The sequence below is a fragment of the Meriones unguiculatus genome, chromosome 2 (assembly GCF_030254825.1).
Source record: "Meriones unguiculatus strain TT.TT164.6M chromosome 2, Bangor_MerUng_6.1, whole genome shotgun sequence".
Lineage (NCBI taxonomy): Eukaryota > Metazoa > Chordata > Mammalia > Rodentia > Muridae > Meriones > Meriones unguiculatus.
The window spans coordinates 23,531,741-23,548,823 of record NC_083350.1 but is presented as its reverse complement, the minus strand read 5'-3'; the positions used below and the strand labels follow the sequence as shown (position 1 = coordinate 23,548,823).

The following is a 17,083-nucleotide window of genomic DNA, read 5'->3' as shown; positions in this document are numbered from 1 at the left end:
AAACTTACTCCCTTGAGGTGAGATCTGTGTTTTGTGTTCATAATATTGACCACACCGCTGAAGCTAGCAGACCGTCACCACTGCTGATAGCAGGGAAGAAGGGCTTGAAGGAGGGTAGGTATCTAGCGTGTCAGGAGTCAGACCAGGAAGGAACAATGGATGTCCCTGGAAAAGACATAAGTGGAAGAGAAACCTGAAGCCGGTGCCAGGTAGGGCTGGGCATGTAGGAAGCCACATGCATTGGATTAGGATGTAATTCATAGAAAGTTGCCTCCTGAAGTAGATGAACTAGATCAGGAAGCATGGCTCATAGGAGGCGATAAAATTAGCAGTTACCAAACTCAACACTTGCAGAAGAGCCACCGAGTCCCAAAGCCTTGCATTTGGGATCCTGACTTCTGGTTACTCTGGTTTTTTTTGGCTATTTATGGCTGATCTGTCTATCTATCTATCTATCTATCTATCTATCTATCTATCTATCTATCTAATATTTTTTGCTTTATGGAAAATTCATTACAGCATTCCAAGAGTGCATTACTATTTTCTTCTCAACATCTTGCTCTGCAGCTTCCTTCACCCTTTTTTCTTGGATACCAAAGAGCCAGGCACTGGCTGGGACCACGTGAAGACTGGCAAAAGCCTTGAAGTTCTTCTCTTCTTCTGTGACGACTCTGACTTTCTCCTTTTTGTAGACATTTCGGAATGGGCATCACAGGTCTTATTGGCTGAGTGGCCAATTTAAGCTCTTCAGCAGAACTATCTCCCTTCTTCGGAGCAGAAGGCTTCCTAGGGAATAAACGTGAGCTTGGAGCGGTACTCTTTCAGACACTGCAGGTTGGCCTCTGGTGAATTTATTTCACCAACTTGGGTCCATGCAGATGCTGATAGTGTGAGCCACTTCTTACAGATACCGGCCACCTGGAGTTCTTCCAGGCTGAAGCCAGCTTGGACCTCGGTGTGGTATCTAAGCATCAGGCACCTCACTATGGGCCTGATGGGACCAGATGCGGGATGAGGGGCAATGATGCCATGCGCTTTTGCCTGCTGGGCCTCGCGTCTATGGATCTTGCGTGCCAGCTGCTTGAACCAAGTGTCCACTCACTTCCGCCAGTCCTTGTGGAAGGGGGGCTTTGGGAGATTAAACTCAGCTCATCAGGTGTGGTGGCAAGCACCTTTACCTGCTGAATCATCTCGCTAGCCCCTAAATTCCTAATTTATTTTTTGCTTCTTTTTGAGACAGGGTCTTTCTACGTGGCCCTGGCTATTCTGGAACTCATTATGTAGATCATGCTGGCCTTGAACTCATAGAGATCTGTCTGCCTCTGCCTCCTGAGTTCTGGTTTTTAAGGTGAATGCCACCATGGTCAGTTTATCTCCTAGCTTAAAAACAAACAAACAAACAAACAAACAAACAAACAAACTATAATCTGAGCCAGAGATACCTGCCTACATTGCTCACCTGGTATCACAGCTGGCTTGTCTCTCCGAAGTTCAAATATTGAAGTTTTAACCCTCAGGAACTCAGAGTTTGACTATATTAGACATGGAATCACTGAACTTGTCCCAGAGCAGAGTGGCTCTATTTCAAAAGGCCTGTGTTCTCACAAAAGAGGAAGCTTTGGTACAGAGACCTATCTGTACACAGGCGGATGCGATGCCTGGTGCCTTAGCCATTGTTCTATTGCTGTGAAGAGACATCATGACCAAGGCAATGCTTAGAAAAAAAAGCATGAGGTTGTGGGCTTGCTTAGAATTTCAGAGGTGAGTCCATTATCATCTTGGCAGGGATCATGGCAGCAGGCAGGTAGGCAGGCATGCAAGCAGGAAGGCAGAGAGCTGGGGAAATAGTTGAGAGCTATATCCTGCTCTGTAGGCAGCAGACAGAGAAATGCTGGGCCTGGTCTGAGTTTCTTGTAACCTCAAAGCCCACCCTCAATGACAAACTTCCTCTAACAAGGCCACACCTCACCCAACGAGGCCACACCTCCTAATCCTTTGCAAATAGTGTTGCTCCTTGGTGGTTAAACATTCAAATATATGAGCCTATGGGGGCCATTCTTATTAAAACCACCATACCAGAGCAGATGAAAAGTGGAAACCAATATAAAAAAGTGTCAGTACATGGTCAGGAACCAAAGACAGGCCTGGGACCAACTCTCCCCACCATCCCTAGAAGGAACCAGCCCTGCAGACACCACAAGCTCAGCTTTCTAGTCTCCAGAGCTAGAAAGCACCACATCTGTAATTCAGATCACCCTGTTAGCAGTACCTGTGAATGGTAAGACTGTCAGATCCATCTTCTTGACCATGAAGCCAGAAAGCAAACTGAGGTGGGGTCCCCATGGTCCCCTTCAGACTGTGAGGTCAAAATGTGCCTAATGTCTGCTGAGGAAGGAGGACAGAGCACCAAATAACACCTGAAAGACATTTCTGAGGAATTAGAAGAAGAGCTGGGAAAGAGGGAGGCCCAATCACTGACCCTGGAGGACTTGGTTTCTGTACCTTCCTTCTGCTCTCCCAGCACCAGCCATGAGAAAAGGCAGGGAAGATGAGCGGTTGCTGCCAAGTTTGAAGACAGATGCCAAGAGTGCAGCAGGCATGAGGGCGGCGTCTTCTACAGGAAGCCCTCCCCAAACACACACGCACATTCCAGGTTTCCAGACAAACAGGCCATTGTAACCAGCACCTTCACTGTGTTCTGGCCTGCTGGCCTTGTTCATTGTCCGCAGCATGGTCCCTGTTAACCTGCACACTTCAGTTTGGGCACACTCCAATTCAGGCACACTCTCCTGACGAATAGCCCTTTAACAGGCTTCCTGGAGACAAACTGAGTTAGGATGTTGCTGCTTTCCTTTCAGGTAAAGAGTTGAAAGGCTGAATTAGTCCAAAGGCCTCTAAGGGGCAAGACCCCATAAATGATGGGCCACACATAATTTCACAAATGAAAAAAAGGCTAAGCTGGTAAGAGCCTCTCAGGGAGCATGGAGACTGTGTGTGGTTTAGAACTGTGTTCTAGGGATAGCTAATCTCCTACCATCCAAAGGAAGGTGTCATGGGTAACCCCAGCAAGTCCCAGGTAAGGTTGACTTCTAGAACAGAGAGCAGTATGTTTCTCCCTCCCTGCTCCCTCTCTTTGCTTTTCTTTCAGGACAGGTACTGTTTGCTATGTAAACCAGGCTCTTTGGAACTCACTGTGTCATCCAAGAATGGCCTTGAATGTAAGACATCCCTACTTTAGCCTTCCAAATACAGGGATCACAGCCTTGCAACACTGCTCAGGGTAAGTGTTTTCTAAGGAACCCTACGCCACCAGGCAGAGTTCAGGACAGAGCTTAAAATATAGATGGTTGTTTATTTATACAGCAGCTCATTTGGTAAAAGCAAATCATTAACAATAGCTCTTCAAATAGTTCTGGGGAACAGAATATTTGATGGGAGAAGGGAGTGTAAACAAACAGATGTTTCTATCTGCGTTTCATTGAGCATTGCCCATCTGGGAGAGACGTCTCATTGCATGTAATTTGCTCAGTTTTGAATTCAAATATGTGAACACAGACTTACTTAAAAAAAAGCAAATGCAATTAAAATTATTATTATTATTTAAAAGATTGTCCGTGTATCCAGCATGTATCAATGGTTTTCTATCCCAACATTCTCCTTCCAAGGTTCTTTTTCTCAGTCAGCCTCTTCCTTGTCCTGGCTCTTTGTGTGCACACGGGACATCCACTTCCTGGACTGTGCTAAAGAATGTCAGGCTTCAACTCATCCGGTATCAATTACTTGTTGTACAATTGCCAGAGGCTCAATCCCAAATTAGATGGTGTGATGAATAGGTGAGATAAGACACAGCCATTGCCCACAAGGTTTATTGAGGTAACATTTAGACCTAATAACACAAGAATTAATGACTGCAATAAAGAGTCAGCCTTCCCTTCTGTCATGCTTCTCAAGAGGTAATGTCCAAGCCTCACATCGCCACGCACAACAGCAGTGGAGTCCCTGGGCTGTGGCTACACTAGAGTCTAATAATATGATTCAGCTGGATGTTTTGGGATCCCACAGCAGCTTAACCTGTGGGTGGGTAAGGGGAAGGCCAAACTGCTATGGTGGGATCCCCATAAAGACTCTGGAGCCCAAGCTTGGGGGAGCTGACCCCAGCTTGTATATTTTATATATTGTCCCATATAGAGCTTGGAAATATCATCCACGCTGACAGGGAAAGACCTGGACCGGACACGAGGGGTCATTCCACTGTATCGTACTGCTTGAGCTGTAGCATCACAGGGAAAGCCTCTTCACTATCCGAGGAGCTCAGCTCAGGGTATGTGTGGGGTATGGAGGTGGCAGGAGTGTCAGAGCGGGGGGGGTGTTTGCTAGATTTTCATAGTTGTCAAATTATCTGATAGAGCAACTTTTAAACAAAACTCCAAATACTCAATTTTACTAATAAAGACTCAGGAGCCAGATGCTGGGGTGAAAGCCTGTTAGCTCAGAGAGGCAGGGAAAGTACCCAGCTGACCTTCCTACTCAGCTGATGTTAAAGAAGGAAAAAGCCCCTTTTCCACAATGCCTTGAAAACCCTTCAAACCGAATGTGCCTCCTTTCTACTTCCTGTGTGTCTCTCTATTTGTCCTCTGGACTTCCTCTTACTCTCTCTCTCTTTTTTTCTATGTTCCCTCCCTGTCAACTGGCTGCTTGCTCCTCCTCTTGATCTATGGCTGACTTTATTTAATTCTGTTTGCAGAAAGCTCTTGGATTAAAGCTGTGTGCTAGGGCTGAGGCACAACATGACTAGAAAGAGTTTTTTTTTTTTCAGTCGTGACTCAGGGTTCACAGAGTGATCAAGTATCCTGCAACAAAACAACTTAAAGGGATGAGTTATTTATTTTGTCTTATGGTTTCAAAGGTTTCTGGTCATGGTTATCTGACTCTGTTATAGAGACCAGAATTTCTGGCGATATAAGCTATTTACCTGCTACAAGAGGTAGGGAGGCAGAAGTCGGGGCAGAGAGAGAGACAAAGGAAGACAGAGGCATGTGCACAGAGAGGATGTATCACATTCTCTGGATTCATTTATTTTTGAGACTAGTTCACTGGCCAAGGTCTGGGGACAGGTCCTTCAGTTCCAGTCAATCCTGTCTCAGCAGCTTGCTAAGGCATGTCATTTTTTATCTGCTGGCATTGGTTTATTTTTCTATTTACAACTAACCATTTTGGAGAGTTCAGTAAAACTTCCCATGGTCATAACAACTGAGGAACTGCTGGCATTCAGTTACACTGATGCACACTTTTCTCTTAAGCAGAGAGTCACATGGAACAGAGTGAGGTGGAAGTGATTGGGGGTGGGGAGAAGACTGTTTCCTGGCCAAATAAGACCCATCAAATGTCTTGTCAGTTTTCTAGGGATGCACCTGCATGCAGCAGGCTGGTTGAATCGCAGGCCTGGAAATTCTGCTCTCTAGCCTTGTTCTGCAGACACTCCCCTGTCCTCTTTGAGGCCGTTCATAATCTTAATAGTCACTGTGTGATATCTGTGGGATCCATGTCCAATATACATGGCATCAGAGAATTTGAGATTCTTGTGATAAAGGACACACACAAAAAAAGTACAAATAGCCAATGGCCTCTAAAGAGGACAAAGAGAACATTTAACTTCTGTAGTCTAAATGAAAATAGCTTGAACGGGGGCTGGAGAGATGGCTCAGTCTGTGAGGTATTTGTTATTCAAGCACGAGGACCTGTGTTCAACCCTCAGGACCCATGTTATGAGGCCAGGCATGATGGCACATGTTTGTAACCCTAGCATGAGGGAAGCAGAGCTAGGCAGGTCTCTGGGGATCACTGACTAGCTGAACTCATGAGCTCCAGGTTCAATGAGAAACCTTTTCTCAAAAGAACTAAAATGGGTGGGGACTGAGGAGTATACTTGGTGCAGACCCTTGGCCCTCACATGCACACATACACACATGTATGCACACACATGCATATGTGTGCATACTCACATATGCACATGCATCTGTGTGCACATGAACACATACACACATGCATATACACGCACACATACATGTAGACCTGTAGCCCCCCTCCCTCATTTTTTCCTGGCTAGTTTTATGTCAACTTGACGTAAGTTAGGGGCGTCAGAGAGGAGGGAGCCTCAGTAGAGAAAATGCCTCCATAAAATTGGGTTGTAGGCAACCCTATGAGACATTTTCTTAATTAGTGATTGATGAGAGAGAAAACCCAGCTCATTGTGGGTGGAGCCATCCCTGGGCAAATGGTCTGGGTTCCGTAGGAAAGAAAGCAGGCCAAGCAGGCCATGGGGAGCAGGAGAGTAGGCAGCGCCCCTCCATGGCCTTTTACACCAGCTCCTGCTTCCAGGTTCCTGCCCTGAGTTCCTGTTCTGACTTACTTTGGTAAAGAACTGTTTTATGGATCTGTGAGTGAGATAAACCCTTTCCTCCCCGAGTTGCTTTTGGTCATGGCCTTTCATCACAGCAATAGTAGCCCTAAGACTCAACCTGGCCTGCACAATGAAGAAGTGAAGAAAATGGTGATTCAACTATCACATAACAGGAAGTTCAGAGCCAGGGATAGTTGTGTACACCTTTAATCTCAGTACTCGAGGCAGAGGCAGAAGCAGGTGGATTTCTATGTGTTCAAATCCAGCCTTGTCTATATAGTGAGTGTCTGGATAGCTAGAGCTACATAGTGAGACCCTGTCTCAAACAAAACAAAACAAAACAAAAATAAAAACCAAAACAGTAAGTGCAGAGGTCTGCGGCCCTGTATCTTTACAGCATGAAACCCCGTGATAAGAACAAGGACCCAAGATTGGTTCTTACGACCGTTGGCAGGCTGGATTTTTGTTTCCAAATACTTGTAAAGACTGCGCCATCGAACTCCGTTTACTTCAAACCTGGTCATAGCACTTACTTGTTCCAGTGGAATGTGAGAATAAGGGACATGCCCTAGTTTGGTTTCTGTTGCTCTGAGAAAGACCATGACCAAAGTAACTTGGTGAGGAAAGGGTTTATTTCAGTTTATTGATTAGAGTCCATCTTCTAGAGAAGTCAGGGAAAGAACGTGGAGGCAGAAACTGAAGCACAGACCATGGAGGAATGCTGCTTACTGGCTTGCTCCCCATAGCTTATTCAGCTACCTTCTTGTACAACTTCTGAACACCTGCCCAGGAGTGAAACGGCCCACAGTAGGAGCCCTCTGCTCTCCCACACCAGTCCCTGTCTTCCTTATAGTTTCTATTGCTGTGATAAAGCCCAGCAGTCAAAAGCACAGGGAGTAGGAAAGGGTTTATTTCATCTTACAACTTTTAGGCCACATCCTGTCCCTGAGGGAAGTCATAGAAGGAACGCAAGACAAGGACCTGGAGCTAAGAAATAAGCAGGAGCTATGGCAGAACAGTGCTCATTGGCTTGCTTACTCACAGCTGGCTAGACCTACTTTCTAACAGGCCAGGACCACCTGCCCAGGGATGCCATGCTTCTGGAGAGCTGGACCCTCTCACATCCATCACTGATGAAGACTATGCTCCACAGGTTTGTCTATGGGCCAGTCTGTTGGAGGCGCTCTCCCAATTGGTGGTCTCTCCTCCTAGATGACTCTAGCTTGTGTCAACTTGACCCAAAGCTAACCAGCACAGGATGAAAACCAGTTTCAGATGCCACCTTGAAAGGATTCGCTGTTTCTCTTTCATTTTCCAGGAGATCAGCAGGTCCCAGGTGGGAGACAACCCCACAGACTGATCCCAGGCAAAGCCTTTTCATGGCTGAACATATATCATTAGCAAAAAGCGAACCCTTATTGTATGTCACCAACATTTACAAACCTTTTGTTACTACAGCAAAACAGCCTCAGCTGACGAATGGACCATCTCTTCTGTTTGCGATCCTTAGCAATAGCCTCATTTTTTACAATGATTAGAAGATGGCTAAATGATTTCAGCCATCATCTTCTGACATGATTACATCCAGAACAAGAAGACAGAGCTACCATTCCAGATAAGAACAAGGGACATCTCAGGAAACTCCAGACTTTCATTCATTATTAAGTGCTGCCCAGGGATGATGGGGTGTGGGGGGAAAGGTGAGGATCTATGTTCTGTTAGAAAACATGGGTGTTAATGGAGGCCGTGGTACAAACTGATTCTGGGCAGATGGCTACGGGACATACTGGGCTGCCTGGGTGGGTAAAGGGTTGAGATTAATGTGCTTCTTCACCAAGACCCTCATAGGTTGCCTAATGGTTCTCTGTGCCTAGTGGTTTTCTCTTCCCTAGTGCTTCACGTCTTGGTAGTAATAGTAACTAAGAAGCCAATAACCTGCTGTTATGTGCTTGACTTTATTCTTTCTAAAGTCAGATTTCTGTCTTGACTCCGGAGGAAAAAGACAGGAAACTGTATGTTGAATTAAATGTTTTTGTAACTGTCTACTTTTCAGGACACAGCTATATCTCAGTGGTTGAGTACATGTCTAGAAAGTGCAATGCTCTGAGCTTGGGCCCCAGTAACACACACACACACACACACACACACACACACACACACACACACACACACAGACAGGACAGGACAGAAACTTGAACAGGGCAAGAACCTGGAAGCAAGAACTAAAGCAGAGGCCAAGCGAGAACATTGCTAACTGCTTTGCTCTGAATGGCTTGCTCAGCGTGCTTTCTTGTTAAAAACTCAGGATCGCCAGCCCAAGGAGGGCACAGTCCACAGTGAGCCGGGCCCTCTCTCATCAATCAATCGTCGGTCAAGAAAGCTCACCACAGACTTGCCCACAGGCCAGTCTGGTGGTGGCATGTTTTGTTTTGTTTTGTTTTGTTTTCAATTGAGGGTGCTCTTTCTAAATGATCCTAGCTTATGTCAAGTTGACATAAAACTAGCCAGCATACACCCCAATGCACCACTAACTGTCAGATTGTTTGCTTATTGCTGGAGGGTAGAACTGCCCTGGGAGGACTCTGTCCTTCCAGTCTGGGATCTGCTGTTGGCTGGAGAAATAGGCTCAGACAAGGCGCCCTTCCAGTTCTGCCTCCTGTTCTGTAAAGTGCAAGGAGCCTGCACAGTGGAAGTTTGCTCCTGCCCAGAACTGCCTCTATCCTGCAGGAACAATGGCTCTTTGGGGACTAGCTTTCGCTACAGTCCTCCCTCCTGCTCATGGAGCTTTAAAGAGGGAGCTTCAGCTCTTGCTTCACAAAAGCCAAACACGCCAAGCCAGTTAGAAATGGTAGAATTTATCCCTGGAATCAAGCGATTCCTTTCTTCTCAGGAAATGAAGCTGGAAAGGTTGAAGCCTTTGAACTTGTGGCTGCTAGTCACTGGTCCTGTGGGAAAATCCAGTGAGACAGAATGAAATAGATGTGTTTGAAAGATGAAAGACAAGGACAGAAGAGGGAATCCTGAGTCCTAAGGTTTAGCCACCCTGCCTTTCCCTAAAGCAGAGGTCTTCAACCTCTCTAATGCTGCGACCCTTTAATACAGTTCCTCATGTTGTGGTGACCCCCAACCATAGAATTATTTTACTGCTACTTCATAGCCATAATTTTGCTACTGTTATGAATCAAAATGTCAATGTCAGATACAAATGATATTTGATCTACTCTCCCCCAAGGGGCCACGACCCACAGGTTGAGAACCCGTGCCCTTGAGGAAAGCTTTAAACCCATTACTATTAGTTCATTAGAAAGAATATCATTTGGCTCAAAAGGAAAATAGGATTGCTATTCATGCATCACTAAGCCTCTCGGAATGTGTGTGAAAGGAGGGAGCAGCTGCTTAGCCGCCACTGAGAGTAGCTGGGAAGATACGGAAACACGGTCTGGTTCTCGTAAAGTCACTACACGTGGTAGGGGAGGTGGCTCTTTCTTTGTGGTGGGGTGGGCTTGTTCAGCAGGGCGGTATGGAAGGTGTAGGTGTTGTGAGGACGTCTTTTTTTTTTTTTTTTTTTTTTTGAGCCAGGGCTATTCTATGTAGTCCTGGCTGTCCTGGGACTCTGTAGACCAGGCTGGCCTCACACTCAGAGAGATCCACCTGCCTCGGCTTTCGAAGTGCTAGGACTAAAGGGATGAGCCACAGCAGGCCTGACTACAAGGACACTTCTTAAGCCTCCTGGGCTGTCTGTCACTCATCAGTCAAAGCTGTTCCTGGGGCACATCCTAGCTCAGATGGGGGTGGGCAGAGGACAGGTGCTCCTGGGACAGCTCAGCGTGGTAGCCTTGCTGGGAAAAACCAGGAGACTCTCTGTCAGGTGGCTAGTGACTCTCTCCTGGGCTCAGGGGATATTGTTCAGTTTTAACAAACACAGCCCCAATGTGCTGGCTCTTCTGGCAAGAATACATTTTGGCAAGTGGAAAATTGCTGATCAAAAGAAGACACATATTTCATTGTGTAGCATCTGTCCCCCAACCGAGGCACCAGCTCCAAAGTAACTTTGCACTTGAGCAACTTCTCAGGCATCAGTCTCTGTGGGTAGCCAGACAGAGAGTGTCACAGCATCACTACTGTCTGCTACTGAAGCCAGCAACCTACCTCTGTTCTCATGACTCCAACAAAGATCACCCATGACTTTGGATGTTTGGAATTGGCTTAGGCTTTCTTGGTAGTCAATGACAGAAATTCCTTTCTGTCAAGCTTAAGCCAAAAGTGAACTTCCTTATGGACGCCAAGGGGCCTTTTAGGAATGGGTGTGTGCTGAGGAACCAAGGATCATGGAACTCACATGTGGTCAGGGGTCACTCTATCTCTTATCTTTGTTCTGTGTATCTAGTCAGGGCCTTCCTTTTGCTTTGCCTTTACAAACATTGTCTCTTCTCATTTGGAAATACGACCGCAGATAGAGTCAGACCACCAAGGGAAAGGTTGCCAGACACCAAACTGCTGAGGAAAGACATACCATGTATGGTGACATTGCTGCTCACATCTGAATGGAATCCTCAAAGCCATGGGATAAGCCCTTCAGACAGACAGTGGTGGTCAGGCATGTAGGCCCTGGCTGGTATAGGGATCCAATTCCAGTATGGTGGCTGCCCTTGTAGACATGCGGCCAGTGAGCAGAGAGATGGGCCAGTTATAGGGCAGGACTGAGGACACAGTCTTAAGGATGCCCCCTACACTGTCTGACTGGCCAGCACCCCTGGTCCCTCCACGTTCCATTTGGCTTTACTTGCTGAGAAATTGCTCTTAGTGGAGGTCGTGACACTGTTAGCCTCCATGCACGGCAGATACCACCTTCACCAGCAAGGCTGAGACTACTGCAGGAGACCCTCAAGACTGGGCCTGTTGATGTTCCCTCATAGAAGGAGGTTGCAGAATGGGTCGCTGGGCCCTCACCTGGGACTGCAGGACCTTCTGCTCTCATATATGTGATCATGCCTTAATGACACGAGGCCTCCTCCTCTAAGGGAGGTGCAAGAGTGCCTGGACCGGGGAAGGTTAGCTGATGTGGAGACTGTGTGCAGCCACAAGGAAGTCCTAATCCACGCTGGGGTGAGACTTTCTGGTGGCTTGGCTGCTTTGGTGCCACACCTGCTCCTGTAAGCAGCCCCTCACCCACGCTTTGTAACTAAGCCCAAGAAACCCATTGTTTTGGGTTGGACTTGGGCAGACGTATTCTTTGGCTTCCTGATAATGGTCTGTAAAAGTCCCTGCAACAGGAGGGCCCTCTCTGCACGTGACCCTCTTGCTCAGAATGCTTACTGCTGTTGCCAGTCTTGTCTCAGAGGGGCAAATATCCGTGAGGGGGAGGGTCTAGAGAGTTCTTCCTGACCCACCCTTTATTTATCACATGCATGGATTTCATCCATTGTCTCTCAGCTTTGTGGGGACCGGGGGCTCATCACCTCTACCAGAAGCCCTGCTTTGCTTTCTGGCTGTGGATAGTTACCTCTATGTCCTGGTTTTTCCCTCTGGGGCCTAACGTCATCATCCTCTCCAACTGGTTTAAGGCAGCCTTACTCCCGCTGCTGTCTTTTTTATTCACAGTTTAAGTGGCTTTCACTCTTCTTACCTTCCACCCTTTCCTGCTGTGCTATTACATTACATCTCCCCACTCTAGTGTCAAAACTTTCCTCTTATGTGCCGCTATTTGCCAAGGATCTCCTTAAAAAGCCGCATTCAGCACTGGAAGCTTTGCCTTAGGGGTCCATTCTCAGCCCCGAGAAGAGCAGGTTTATGACTGACTGCCGATTCTGCAGAGGACGCTTCTATTCATGGCGCTCACCACGCGCCTTTCCCATCGCACTCATAATGACACGCAATTTTCAGTCTGTGAAAATGCCCTTAGTTCTATGACTTAGAACAGGGCTCTGTGCATGTCCGACTTCTTCCTCTCCCATCTTCTAACTCAGCCTCAGTCCAGGGTCCAACATCACTCCAGTTAAAGGCAGGGGGAAGCGCCGATCCAGGGGACTGGTGCTGGCTGACCTGGGGCTTAAGCTCTGACTTCTGTTTCCTGCCTTAGAGCTGAGTTAGCAACTAGTTCTTTTTGTGGGGACCAGTTAGTTCCTACTCCGCAATCAATCTCCTAGAGCTCCGACAGGGGGATGAGTTTCTCCCTTGCTGCACGCTCCTGGCCACCCAGCTCCCAGCCCCCCATCACCTTGTCTAGTCTCCGTCTGATTGCCACCCCGCACCCCAAGCCGCGGTCTCAAGTACACACCTGCTGTTCTCTCTTCTACCGCTAGGGGTGGTAGCTATGTCTACACTGCGCTGCAGTACGCTCCGGCAGGTAGATTTACGCGCAGATCTAAATCTTCTCGAGTAGTATTTGTATGTCTTTAGAAGCTAACAATTATCACAAAATTAAAGAAAATTTAAAGATAAAAGTGATTTTAGCTCATAGGCTAGAACAGTGGTCTTTTTTTTAAATTTTAATTTAATTTAATTTTTATTAATTTCAGTTTATTCACTTTGTATTCCAGCTATACCACACTGCCCCATTCCCTCCCAATCTCACCCTCCCTTCTTCTCCCATACCCCTCCCCCAGTCCACTGATAGGGGAGGTCCTCCTCCCCTTCCCTCTGACCCTGGTCTATCAGGTCTCATCAGGACTGGCTGCCTTGTCTTCCTCTGTGGCCTGGTAAGGCTGCTTCCCCCTCAGGGGGAGGTAAGCAAAGAGCCAGCCATGCATGAGTTCCTATCAGAGACGGTCCCTGTTCCTACTGCTGGGAAACCCACTTGGACACTGAGCTGCCGTGGGCTACATCTGAGCAGGGGTTCTAGGTTATATCCATGCATGGAGAACAGTGGTTCTCAACCTTCCTAATGCTCCAGTCCTTTAATACAGTTCCTCATGCTGTGGTGACCCCAACCATAAAATTATTTTTGTTGCTACTTTATAACCGTAATTTTTGCACTACTGTTACAAATCATAATATAAATATTTTTGGAGATAGAGGTTTGCCAAAGGGGTCATGACCCACAGGTTGAGAACCACTGGGCTAGAGTATATGTGCTAGATCAGGCCTTGTACATATGTGTCTTTGTTTGATCCTACACAGGATCAAAAAGTTTTCATATCCCTTGAATATAGACTTGCTCCCTTCCTTATTCCCCACTGAACCCCAGCTCCTACCCCTATGGCCAACTTTGTGGAACAGTGATAGCTTTCCATATGAGGTCATAGTCAGTAACAATCAAATTATTATAGGCACTTTTAAAAAAGCAACTTTATTGTCTAGTGGGGCCTGCTGTGCAAGCCTGATAACATAATTTTGAGCCCAGAGACTCACATCTATAATCCTAGTACTCCTGTGGCAAGACGGGAGGTGAAGAGAGGGGAATAATCCTTCTAGAAGCCCATGAGCCAGCCTGGGGCATACTGCACAGCAGAGACAAAAGATACCCTGTGTTGACAGGAGATGGGAGAGAACTGATTCCCTCAAGTTGTTTCTATACACTCACCATGGCATGCACTCTCTCCTGACAGCGAAAAATCAGGTTTTAAAAAAGGTTTAGAAAAGCAAACTGAGTTGACACTTTGGAAGATACACACAAACACTTTATTACTATCCACCATGCATCACTGGAAGATAGTGAATTCTGGGTTATAGTCACTAATTTTGTTGTGAAGGAACAAAAGTACTACTTTAACACATGTAGTTTTTTATGTTTTTTTTTTTTTTTTTTTTTTTTTTTTTGGCCTGGGTATGTGCATTATTGCTTATATTGAAAGACTCTGAGAGCTTATGTGCTGGGAGTTTGGTTGCCAGCTAGCAGGCTTTTGAGAGAATTTGGATCTTGAGGGTTCTGAACAATTTACGGTTTGATCCTGATGGATTCACAGTATGATGGCATTGTCTGGCGGTGGGACCTCACTGGAGCAGCACACTGGGAGGTGTGCCTTGGAAAGATGTGTTTTGTCCCCCGAGGCTTCATGTATCCTTCTTCATGTTTCCCGACTGCCATGATAAAAGCAGCCCCTGGCACGCTCACGTTTGTGCTGTCATGATACTCTATCAAGAAAATACATCAATAGAAGCATCTGACCATGGGCTGACATCTCTGGAACTGTGGGGCGAAATCAATTTCCCTTCCTTAAGCAGTTTTTATGTGAGGCATTTGTCATTGCAATGAAAAACAGACTGATAGAACAGAGCCTCATTTTTCGTTTTTTTTTTTTTTAAATAGAGATAATTATTCAGTATCTCTGTTTAACTGGGAAATTGGTAGACAACATCTCAAATGGCTTCAATCTTTATATTCCATGAGCAGTGGGCAGTTTTCCTGACCCAAGGAGGGCACTCTCCTGCTCTCTCTTTCCTTGACGTTCTCTGATGAACTAGCTAGCTGCTACATTTTGGATGTCTGTATCTCTTGAAAATTCATTTCAACACTCAGTCCCCAGTGCAACTCTAGCAGGGGTGGAGCCTTTAGGAAGTGATTAGGCCATGATAGCCCTTATGGATAGGCTCAGTGTCCTTCTAAAAGGACTGGAGGGAGCCTGCCTAGTCTCTCCTGCCCTCCCAGCCAGTCTTTCCCTCTTACCATGCGGTGGTCTTAGAAGCAGGGAGTCCAGATCAGACACTCTGCTGGTGTCTTTATTCCAGACTTGGAAACCTCGGGAACTAGCTACAGGTGGTTCCCTCCTAATTGAACACGCCCACCCGGAATAGAGCTGCAGTGAGCTGGCCTTGAGTGGGGTGATTTGGTTACAGTCATTTGCCATATGCTTTGAGCATTCTTACTGAGCTTTGGCAGATTTCCTTGAAAAGATGTTTTTCTTCACTTACTGTAGTCATTTGACAAATTACAGAGACTTTAATCAGTCATTTAAGATAAATCTCATCAGGTTTTTTTTATAATTTTTAATTTTCACTAGGAACTGGAGTCCAGACCTCCACATGCTACCATCTGGTGATGTAGGTAGGCCCTCACACTCCTGGTAAATACCACAGCCTCTCTCATTACAAGAAACACAATGCATGAGAGAGCAATGGCTTCCTTTTCCCCAGAAGCTTTGGTTTGAAAAGCAAGTGTCCAGGAATCCTGACTGCTGGCTTTCCCAAGTCCACCGTCTTTCCATGTCCTCCAGACCCACCACAGTGCACTAAACACTGCAGGTGTGTGCTTCTGTGTGCATTTTAAACAGTGCATCTCTGATTTAAATTTTTTTGGTAGGTCTCCATTACTCCTTGATTTGTAAGATTTTCACCTTCAGTGTTGATATTGGAGCCCAGAGCCAAATGCTTTACCTTTGGGCTATACCCCAAACCCTCATTCATAGGCTTTTAGAGGACCAGGACAACAATTTAAACAAAACAAAACTGTAACCTCTGGAGCTTCCTATAGTGTACATCCATTGAATAAATAGCTGAATAAATGATGTAAGTGACATCTTGTTGTTCCTACCTCCCTTCTAGCAGCTTAATTTTGGAGCAAGTCATCTCATCAAAATGCGCTGTTTCCATCCAAATTCCAGTGTATGAGCAATGTCTTCCTGCTGCTCCTGTGACGTTCCCATCCCCCACAGATGGGCCCTGCACTGCATCTTTGTACTCTAAGGCTCTTTTCCATCTCAGGGCTTCTGCAATTGCTGATCTCCATGCCAAGAATGTTCTTCTCAGTTGCCTCATCAGTTATAACACTTGAAATGGTTGAAATGCTCATTATTATTATTATTATTTTGCTTGCTTATTGTCTTCCTACTAGAATTAAACATCATACAAGCCTGTGAACCACAGACTCCTCAGGTCCTAGAATAATGTGAGGAGTGAAGACACACAAATGCACACTCGTAGTAAAGTGTAATAAATCCTTAATTGCAAACTTAGAATGAGAATTTGCAGGCTCAGGTCACCCGGTCACTGAGTTGTCACATTCGTGTTTATATAGTATTTAGGTGGTGGTTTTGGTCACATATCTATGTCCTGCTCTCTTAGTACTGTCATTTGCCCCCTCCTCTCACCCCCCAAAACACTGTCCTAATTTGTCAGCTACGTGATATTGTTCCTCAGGGAACAAGGGAGTCTTGTAAAGTCTGAGACTCAGATGGTGATTTTTTTTTTTTTTTTTACTTTTCAGGTCAACGGTGCCATTCAAAGGTAACATCAAAGGGATGTGAGTGGAGAAAACAGCTAGAATCTTCCATATCTCTTTAAGCCTCCTTCAAAGCTCTTGTAGCTAAGGCACAAGGAAGGGGCATTGAAGGGCCAGTGAAAGATACAAGGGCTCTCCTGGCATTTGATATCTTCCAACTGACTCCCCAAAGTGGAACAAGCTATAAAATACCTGTCCTTTCCCAGATTAAGATTTTTTTGCACAAAAGTGCATGATTTGGATCCGAGGGTGTCCACAGTTCAGCTAATGTCCCCCAGGCACAGTAGTGGAGGACAATATGGTAATAGCCGGGGTTAGAAAGTTGTCTGAGAGAATCCACAGACAGAATGGGCCTACTCAAAGAATGCTAGGGTTTCAGGTGATACTTGTGACTAGAAGGGCCAGACGTCCCAACAGGACCTCAGGCACACCAGCGGGGCAGCAAGGACATAAGCCAGTGACTCAGACAGTCAGCCGGGATGAAATTAAACAGGTTACCCTTTAAAGGACAAATGAGCATGATGGAG

General features: G+C 46.1%; 1 pseudogene; it reads right to left on the bottom strand.

Annotated features, from left to right (window-relative positions):
• Positions 1-499: 499 nt before the first annotated feature.
• LOC110546629 (large ribosomal subunit protein eL13-like) overlaps positions 500-17,083 on the bottom strand; it is a 26,950-nt pseudogene continuing 10,366 nt past the window's right edge.